Source organism: Dermacentor variabilis, chromosome 6 (assembly GCF_050947875.1).
Source record: "Dermacentor variabilis isolate Ectoservices chromosome 6, ASM5094787v1, whole genome shotgun sequence".
Lineage (NCBI taxonomy): Eukaryota > Metazoa > Arthropoda > Arachnida > Ixodida > Ixodidae > Dermacentor > Dermacentor variabilis.
The window spans coordinates 104923287-104933910 of NC_134573.1; the positions used below are offsets into that span (position 1 = coordinate 104923287).

The following is a 10624-nucleotide window of genomic DNA, read 5'->3' on the forward strand; positions in this document are numbered from 1 at the left end:
GGCACTCATATTGTACTGCCTGGCCTTCCCACATTTTCCCCCTTCCCTTTTAGAAGCAGGTAAACAAACAATGTGAAATATTTGCACTCTAAGGCGAGTTTCGATATGCTGCGTTTATTGCAGCAGGGGTGAAAAACAATAGAGCAGTGGAGTTGGAGATTCTAAAAGATAAGCAATAGATTATTTGCAGCAACACTGATCACAAATTGAATTATACAAACTTCTACTGTGCACATATGCTACTATGTATAATCACATGGTAGCATGTCTTGCAGGTGCCGAATTTAAGCAGATGGGTACTGGAGCCATGCTCATTTAAGCAAGATTCTGAGACAAGCATCAGCTATGAAATGCTTACTGAAGCGTCCAGTGAAACAGATTGTTGTTACAAACATTTCCCAAGTCCTTCCTCGTACACTGGAGAACAAAATAATGAGGAACACTGATGTATTTATCATATAGCACATTTTGGAGACAAATATACTGAAACTCATCGATCCCCAGGATCCATGAGGATCCAACGCAGGATCCCCGCAACAGGGCTAAACGCACTGAGAACTGCTTGAACTTGACAGTCACAACATGTGTCCTAATGTTACCAATGGAAAAGCCTATCAGTTAAACTAGAAAAAGCTTAATGCTATATGTAACACATACTTCCTGCAATCGGCCACTGCTACTAATGTATTGCCAAGAAAAACTGCCCGTTTCCTCTACAATTTCTTCAAGCCATAAAGAAATATTTTGCATAATATCACCGAGGCAGCGATGAGTGATAGTTTAGGGGATAACAGTGTGATGTGTCCAAGCCATCGAATGCTTTATCTTTTAAGGAATTACAGTGCTTGCATCGACACTGATTGTTGTGCTGGCTGCACTTGGATGATGTATGGCCCCGACATACCTTTATATTCCGCTCTGCGGTTCTAAATAAATTGTTGCAGATGACACACCCATGTTTTTTTTTCGCGGTCACAAGCATGAGTGAAGCATGCCCGCATCACTTGTTTTTTTCTTCCTGAAATAAAAAGCTAGATCGCACCGCGAACACCGAGAATTCAAGCTTGCAACTCATTAAATGATCGCCGAAATCTATTTACAAAAAAAAAAAAAAGAAAAAAGAAGAGAGAGAGAGAGAGAGAATAACCCTGCTCGGCTCTGCGTGCGAAGCACAGCTTTCGTCGTCAGCTTCGTCCGCCAGCGATGGGAGACAACAAACATACATAAACACAGAATCGTTTATTTAGGTGTGTAAATTCACCGCGGCCTGAGAATACTCGATGACGACGTTTCCACATAACACGCAGACGAAATGGGTTAGAGCTAGCGCCGTACGGCTCCCAACTCGTCCCAAGTTTCTGCCTCTCTAAAACTCACTGCACTAAAACGTGGCGACGCTTTGTCACGCCTGACCATCGCCCTCGATATGTCTCACCTTAAGAGATGACATATCGGCGTATTTACCTTGATGTTAGGCGTCGGGACGGCGCTCAGGCAGCAACAAGTGTTAGGGGAACCAGCCAGCGTAGGTCAGCCACACAGCTGACACGAGCACATCGAAATTGGATTTCACCGCTCTTTCTGCGCACGCGCGAGGAGCAGTGGTTGCGAGAGAGAAATGTGGGGACTTTAGGTGCTCAAAATTTCTCGTCATTTAGGTACTACGGGGAAGAAAACCGTTTGCTCCGTTTGTCCCTAGCCGAGCTTGCTGAAGAGAATCGACAGGATGCGTGACCGGCAAGGCGAAAAAGCCGCGTCCGAGGTGAGTTTGTTGCTATTTTGTTGCGACGGTAGCATATTAAATTTTGTAGTCGCAAGGGGATACGTTTGGAAGTGAGGTGTCTTCTCGGATGACTTTAGTGGCAAAGCATTACGTCGTGCCGATGCATTGTTCATTAGCGTCGTTGATCAAGGTCAGCATACCACACACTTCAGGGGAATTGCGGGAACGGAAACAGTTTATGAATTAACTGCCGTGCCGATGCATTAGTTCTTAATGTAACTGAGCATACAACACACTTGGAGATTCGTGGGAATGGAAATTTTGTGCTCTGTATGTGTATGTGTGTACTTGCGTCGCCATGCAATCTGAGCCGTAGATCGTTGAATAATCCCGGCTGTTACGATGTCTAGCTCATATACGGGGCGCTCTGTGTGGACGAAACAAGGGCTCAGATCGCTACAACCGCATGCGAAATACTCTGAATGCCTGCCAGTACACTTGTTCGGCGTCTCCGTGCTTGTACTGCGGCAGGAGACGTGACGGCAAGTGGGCACGTATATCACAGTGGCCGCTTTCACTCTTGGTATACTTTGCCGCAATACAATGCGCATGCTTCATTGCTGGCTTCGAAGCTGGCTTTAGGCAAACGGTATTATGCAACGCTCGAGCCATGTTGTCCGTCACTGCGGATAGAAAACGCATACACGTTCAACCTATTTGAGCTGCATCATTTTTTCGATGTTTAACCCTCTGTACTAAATGAAGAGCATAACGTACGCCTGTGTGGGTGATTTAAAAGATTGATAAAAAGCCTGGTAACATGTGCAGTCAGTCAAAAAACACTATATATGCAGGCGTCCACGCTCCTGTAAAAAAAATGCAATTCAGTGATGACCCTCTGGAGGTGGATCCGCACCTATATAAGCACAGCCGGCTCATCAATCACAAAGTAGGAGCTGAAGAGAAATTTTTAATGCTCATTACACAGCGATTCATTTGTGGTCAGCCAGTGACAAACTCATTGCACGAAACAGCGAGACTTCGTTTAATCCGCAATGCTTATGTGGCGAACAGGAGAGCAATAACATTTCTAGCAGAAAGTGCTTGCTCCTTGGCATCCGATCTCCTTATTCATTTGCTACTTTCTTCAAATTTTTCTTTTTATGTGATGCTCTTGCCTTCACACGCTGTCAGACTTCTTCATGCATTTCCTTAATACTCCTTCTATCCGCTTCTTGCTCGACATACCGTGCATGCCTTCAGTCATGTCCAATTGATCGATGCAGTCTTGTCCTTTTGTCTCTCTCCTCCAGAACCTGCAACTTTCGACAACCACTCCCCAGCATTATTTTGCTTCTTTTTGTGATAGTGCCTGGCTATCTGTTGCTGATGCCACGCATTCATTTTGCAATGGTTTATTAGACCACATACATAAATTAGCAGCTGTATAAAACGTTGACCCTCCAGCACTTCCACAAAATTCATGCAGAAGTGGAAACACAGATTACACTTCATTCTTCACCACAGCTTACTATGTCTGCATCAAAACTTGATATTACCTACACGTCTGCACTGTCTTTGTGTCTTCCTTTGTAGCTGTAGGTCACTGCATGAGCAGAAAAAGATTTTGTTGCTTAATGTTCATGTGCTTAAGCAGGCAATGTGGTGTACTTGATTTTCACAATGCTTAACTCAATTGGTGGTATGCCTGCACTATAACATGCACAAACTGAACAGCATATCCAAACAAGAAAATTGCTAGCCTATCGCAGTTAGGTTGAGTCATTTGAATGAAAGTTGGGACAGTTTTTGTATGGGATGGCTGATGGCATTCAGGCTCATCATGTCATCCTCAAAGTGGGAGCAAAAACGCAGTACGTACATGTATAAAAGATGAGCAGTTTTATTGGATTGTGGTGCTTTACATGCACCTCACTTCAAGCACAATGATGTCTTTGCGTGTCACCTGTGTCGATATGAAGCCACTGCAGCTGGTGAGCAATGTGCTTGCAGATGGCACTGGCTACATTCCTTTGGAAAGGCATCATGTTGCACAATGTAGTGAAGATGAAGGCTTTTAAATTAATGTGTACTTTACTTTTTATTTACCTCTCACCTACTGTTGCCAACACAAATGATGCCTCCTGGTAAGCCGAATGCCTGTGAACATTGCAAGGCAAAGTGTCAGGCAGCCGTTTATAATCTTCAGCATAATACTGTAGAAGGCGGCCTTCTGGTTTGTATACATGAAAGCACCAGGAAAGCAAGCTAGATAGACTAAAGACTAGCTGACTTGACAGCTCTGTACAGCCTGTACTGCTTACAGAAAGCAAGTCACACTGGTCATGGGAGCTATAGCAGCGGCATGCAAATAGAGGTTTGTATTAGCTGTAGTACATATACATAGCCTTTCTTTGAGGAAAAATATGTTTGGTCACTTTTCATTAACTTTAGCTAGTCAGGACATGCATTATCACTTAAACTGCTTAGTTTTCAAATAAAACGAGCATTTTCTACATAGTAACTTTTACTTACATGAAATATGTGGTCGTGTTGACCTGCAGAAGTGTACAGAATACATAAAATCTTGAAGCACTTAAGCAGAATTTATAAACAATGCTAAATTTAGGTGGACTGACAAACTGGACTCTACAACACAGATAATATAGGGCACTTTCAAGACAGTTTCTTGATGGCCTACTACCTAGAAGGTATTTAGAACAAAAACAGTGTCAACTGATTGGAAAAGGAAAGGGGACAGACACAGTGCTCACTTACGACTCAAGGTTTTTGTGTGTGTGTGTGTGTGTGTGTGCAGTAATATATACAAGGTGGGTTCAAAAAGAAACCGAACTTTTGAAATAGCGTGCCAATCAGCAGAGGGAGCGCGCTGCGGCTACTGAGCGCATGTAGCGGCAGGTTTAGACAACAAACTGCCATTCGCCGCGTTTCGCTCTGACTGTTATTTGGCGAGCTACAGCCGCTGAAGTGAGCACATGAACAAGCTGCTCTTCGGATTGGTGCCAAAGTGACAATGAAGGAATTGGAAGAACAGTGTGTGTGTGTGAAGTTCTGCTATAAACTTGGGAAAACTTTCACAGAGACATTTCAGTTGCTTAGCCAAGCATACGGGGAGGACTATATGAGTCGCACGCAGTGCTATGATTGGTTCAAGCGTTTTGAAGAGGGAAGAATGTTGGTCGGTAACGATCCCAAGCCTGGACAACCTTCCACACCCACAGATGATGACAACATCGAGAGAGTTCGAATTATGATTCGTGGAAATCATTGTTTGACTGTTTGAAAAGTCGCTGATGACGTGGGTATCAGCGTAGGATCATGTCATGAAATTTTGTGTGACAAACTTGGGATGCATCGTGTCAGTGCAAAATTTGTGCCACGTTTGTTGTCTGGTGCACAGAAGCAGACCCGTGTTGAAATAAGCCAGGAAATGCTTGCCGCTGCCAATGACGATGAAAACTTTCTTAAGAACATCATAACAGGCGATGAGACATGGGTTTATGCCTACAATGTTGAAACGAAAGTGCAGTCGTCGCAGTGGGTGGCCAAAGGTTCTGTTCGTCCAAAAAAAGCACGCATGAGTCGGTCAAAAATGAAAGTGATGTTGGTTGTGTTTTTTGACTGCAAAGGCATTGCCCATCAGGAATTTGTGCCACATGGTTAGATGATAAACAAAGAAGTTTGCCAGGGAACCCTAACATGTTTGAGAGATTGTGTGTGCAGTAGGAGGCCTGAATTGTGGGAAAATCAGGCTTGAATGTTGCATCATGACAATGCCCTGGCTCACATGTGGCTCCTTGTCTGCAGCTACTTAGCGAAACACCACACTCCTTTTGTGCCCCACCCACCATATTCTCCGGACCTAGACCCTTTCCAAATCCTAGAGGAGATCCAGGACAATGCGAGAAGAGACCTGCATGCCATTCGAGAAATTGCATTCCAGGAGGCTTTCCAAAAAATGGAAGATGGGAAGAGTGCATTGCCAGTAGGGGGGACTACTTTGAAGGGGACAGCACTGAAGATGTACCATAAGCAGCAAAGCTGTTTTAGCAAAAGTTCGGTTTCTTTTTCAACACACCTCATATGCATGGAAAGGGTGGGGTTCAAGGCAGGTGCAACAACAACACCCAATGTGAGGTCGAATGTAGAGTTTAATGTCCAAACCACAGCAGTAAGCTGGTAACTTTTAAATGGTAAGCAGAACAGTAATGCTACGGGAACTGTCATCCCCTTCATAATTGTAACAACCGTCGGAATATTGAAGTGTCTTTTCAATGTCCCATTAATTTCCACTATTCTCATTCTAAATGGGCAAATGCACCTCCATTCATTTACCATAAGACATATCAAGAGATCAACCCCAATAATGCTAGTTCTTTCTAGGTAGCTGAAGCAAAATAGCATTTCGTTCAGTCAGTATTGATGCAAGTTTTCAAACACTCCTATCATGAAATAGCTCAGTTGTCCATCTTGAGCAAGGCAGTTATTAGCTGGTATAATGTCAGAATTTGTTTATCATTTACTGGTAGACCTGCTGATGATAATGTAAGCAGAATGCTGCTGAGACCAATGAGAAAGTGTGAAAAAGAAAATAATTATAACATTGTTCCAGCCATCATTCCCTAAGGTGTCCACCCTGCCTCATCGTAAGCAATCACTTCACATCCCAGCATGCATATCTTGCGCATTTCTTTATTTTACTTTTTCTCTATTGTGTAGGACTGGCCATATTAGCTTAAAGCACTAGAAATCAATAACAATGACATCAGCATTGCCGCTGAGAAAAGACTGAAGTTAAAGAAAACAGAACAAAATCGTACAAGGAAAGTAACGAACACACACGAGCACCTATTCACAACTGGAAGTTTATTGGTGAAGAAACAGGTACAACACAAATTGATAAGGAAATAAAATGTTCACGGAAAAACTGTACATGTGTAACAGAACCTTGTGGGTGCATAAAGAAGAAAAGACTAAATGTTAACCTCATCACCCAAAGGGTCCCTGAAACTATTTTAGTTGTGTGTTACCTACACGTACACAGTATCTCTCCTCGAATGGTTACTCAAAAAAGCTTCATGTCACCATGCTATATAAAGAGCTGCAAGTGGTTAAAAATTACCCTCCTCTAAAGCCTTTCCTCTCCAATGTCACTTTTATTCTATGTGGCCTTGGCTATGTCCTGCCTCATTGGACACGACATCGTACAATGACAGTAGTGTTGGCTACTTGCAGTTTACTTGAACCTAGTGTGTTCCTGTGTCACTTAGAGATGCAGCTTTTTTTTGTTATTGTGGTGATGAAGGCCTCAAAACGAAGTTTACATAGAGTGCTTATGTTTTGTACAGTGTGCAGTCGCGGTAACTTACTCTCTGCACTCACCTGCAGTACAAGAATATAAGTGCAATAGATACAGTGCAAGTTTTTGCCACCACATGTACCCCTCTGCTGCTTTGCTTTGGTTGCTGTCGTCACTGTGCTATTGTTAAACATTATTGCATTCTTTTTCACTTTTTGCCTGCACATCTACAGCCTGGCACATCTATAGCAAAGCCCTGATTTTTTGGGGAAACTCTAATTCATACCTTCCCTACCACACACATACAAATGTACTATCGACCCAAAAAGTTAACGAATGGAGGGATCTCACAAAAAGCTGAATATCTCCGCAGCCTCAAAACGAAGCCTGGTATTCCCATTTCCAGCCTCTACTAGTATATGCGAACATTGTGATGTACGGTTTTACTGGCTACTTTTAAAGGCTGCTCGGATATTTAGCGTTTTCTGAGATCCCGTGGTCCGTAAACTTTCTTAGTCAATAGTATGTGTGTAGACAACAGTGGCAGACAATCTGCTATCTCAGGCAAGTCTACCATTGGACTCAAGAAACATCTACATGTCTTACATTAGTGTGTTTACTTTTACAGGTACATCAATTACTGTGCCTTCATATCCTACTAAAAATAAGCTTAATGAGGAGGCTTGCTTTGCGTATTCTTAATGATGTCATGTGGGAAGCCAATACACTTCATGAAAAAAGATCACTTGTTCGTTCTACTAGAGGTGGCTCAAAACCTGGGAAGTGGTGCCGCTGTGACACCTAGCAATGGTGATGTTTAATACCTAATAATTACACAATTTATGCAGAATACCTAAATTTTATTTCATCATTCATCATTAGTACAGATGGAGGTCCCAGAGTTACAAAAACTGTCAGTGGGACCTATTAGTAGTTAATATAGTAATGAATACATTATGGCAACATAGCAGTGATACACATCAGAATACACGAAGTTAATGAAGCAAGTAATCAAATACAAGGAAGGTGCTTACAAATGCAAGCAAATGAAATAGATGCTGTGTATGAATAAATAAAAATGTAGTAATTGGCACGTTATGGAAACATAGGGATGACACATATCAAAGAACACAGGGTTAATGTACGAGATAATTAGAAACAAAAATATGCTTACAATATGCAAAGTACAAGTGAAATATATATTGTGCGACAAAAAACTTAAAATTTCTAAAAATAAGGAAGGAAAAAATAAAGACAATGGGATATAGAGAATAAAAGCGATACATTAGGCAAATACAGAAGCACTGAAAGTGTTAAAATAAATTTGTATATAATATATGTTCGTAGTAATGAGTCTGTAGCCAGTAGTGTCGATAGTAAATATTTCTTCATATCTCTCTTGAATGTTAATGTTGTGCGGCAGGCTTTAATAGGGGGTGGTTTAATTTAGTGTTTAATCACCATAAAAGAGCAGTAAACATTGACAATTAGTGTTTATTTGAGGAAGGAAAGAATTGTTAAGAGGAATGTCTCGTATTGTTAGTGTTGGTAAGAGCAGATATATTAAATGCTGAACCCTTGATGATCACCAGAAGGTACGCTACTGACTGTGCACTTGCACAAAACTCAAAATAATTTCAGAGCCCTGAAAACGAAGCTTTCTTTTCCCTACTCGTCAGGTGTTTCACAATCTGCACTGATGGTGTTCTTCTCGAGTATGGCTTGTGCTGTGCGAATGTTCAAAATGTCAAATGTAAATCAAATAGTTGTTGACCATTTGACTTGTATTCAATTGGAGAACACGCAATTAGAAGTTATCAAATCTTCCTTTCTGTCAATAATTACACACACTAGAATCTTTAGGGAGAAGGTCAGGTGCATGTGGTGACCATTCTCAAAGGGAACTGCAGTTCCTGAGTGGACATATAGAGCAGGTACTTTTTTGCTTTGCTTAGTAATTTCTAGTCACGCAGTAGGGATGCCTTGCCTTTAGGCAGCCAACAGATTTGTTTTCTCAATTGAGGCTGTAAAAATTATCATTTGGACAATGTGAACATGTTCCTGATGTCATCTTGGTGCGGCAGATACTATTACCTTTCAGTCACTCTCATTTACAAACTTATCAGTTGACCAGAAGCCTGGTTGTGACTGGCATTACGTGTGTCGAACAATCTAAAAAACATCTCTTCTAAAGCTTTCCGCGGTTTCTTTTCCACCTCTCGAGTTTCAAAACCCGCCATAATGCCTTTGGCATTGTGTGCTGCTAAACCCAAGGGCGCGGAATCAAATTCCGACTGCAGCAGCTGCATTTCCACGGGGAAGAAATGCAAGAACACCTGTTTACCATGCATTGAGTGCACATTGAAGAATTCCAGGTGGTCAAAATTAATCCAAAGTCCCCCACTATTGTGTGTCTCATAATCATGTCGTGGTTTTTGCACATAAAACCCCAGACTCACCTCTTGTGTCCCCTGTAAGTAGCATTGGTTACACGCATTTAAGGCCATACTGCTCCACTCAAGGCCCATGTGTAGTAGGGGTTTTCATATTCTGATATTTCTGGATAGAATTAAATATGGATATTTGACGAAACTGACCTATTGAATATTGAATAACAAATATGTTCACATTTCAGAGAAGTGTGGAATATTTCTGAAAAAAAAAAAGAAACTTTACATTGCAAGGGTGGACTTTTAACATTGTTGGTACAACATTTTTTTAGTGCTTCGCGCAGAAACCATACACAAGACAGACGAGAGAAGAGACCACACACAAGTGGTACTTTCAACGATTTATTGGAAGTTGGATCACGGGTTTATACATGCAAGCATTTGCTAGCATTCTTGATAAACCTGGCCAGATTGATGCTATATTCCTGTATTGCAGACAGAAAAGCATTTGAGCTTGTTTGACACTCAAAACTAATTGAGAAGCTCGAAATCACAAATCTTCTGCCATACTTAATTGGCTGAATCTCTGCATACTTAACTAAGCACAAACAATTTGTCAGCATAAGCGATTGCCCTTCCCATGAAGTGCCAGTTACTTCCAGTGTTCCTCAAAGCAGCATGCTTGGCCTCTTGTCATTTTTAATATATATTAATGATATAGAAGTAGTCAGTCACCCCTTTTAAGTAAAGTTTTGTTGATGATTGTTTTTTATTTAATGAAATATGTTTCTGTTAGCCCAAACTTCTGTTATTTCAATCTCAAAATTGGCCTTCGTCAGATAATTCAAACCTCACTGGTCAGATTCGCCCAAATACAGCTGTGTTAAGCGCTGAAGCATATGCAACTTGCTGTGGTGAAGCATACCAAGAATGGAAAAGGGCCACTGTCACAGGACATAGCACGTGTTCCTTGATTATACAGGCATGCAGTCTCCTGTCACAGTAGGAGCACCTAGCCACCTAATAAGCATACTGGCAGCCATTCAGAGCTGTTTCTTACGTTTCAGTGGTGATTTGAGTCCTTTTTTCACCTTCCATGCATGTCTCGTATATGAGACCATTAATGAGGCCTAGTATGTGTTCTTTAAGTAAATGTGCCGTGCACAGAGAAGTGGAAAACAATCATGTGTT

General features: G+C 41.6%; 1 protein-coding gene across 2 annotated transcripts in view; it reads right to left on the reverse strand.

Moving 5' to 3' along the window:
* LOC142584992 (RNA-binding protein Ro60) overlaps positions 1-1548 on the reverse strand; it is a 58909-nt gene extending 57361 nt beyond the window's left edge. For both annotated transcript variants that reach the window (XM_075695394.1, XM_075695395.1), the window contains exon 1: positions 1465-1548. The gene's annotated coding sequence lies outside the window, so the exon portion shown is untranslated. The remainder of the gene's footprint in view (positions 1-1464) is intronic.
* Between the last annotated feature and the right edge of the window lie 9076 nt (positions 1549-10624).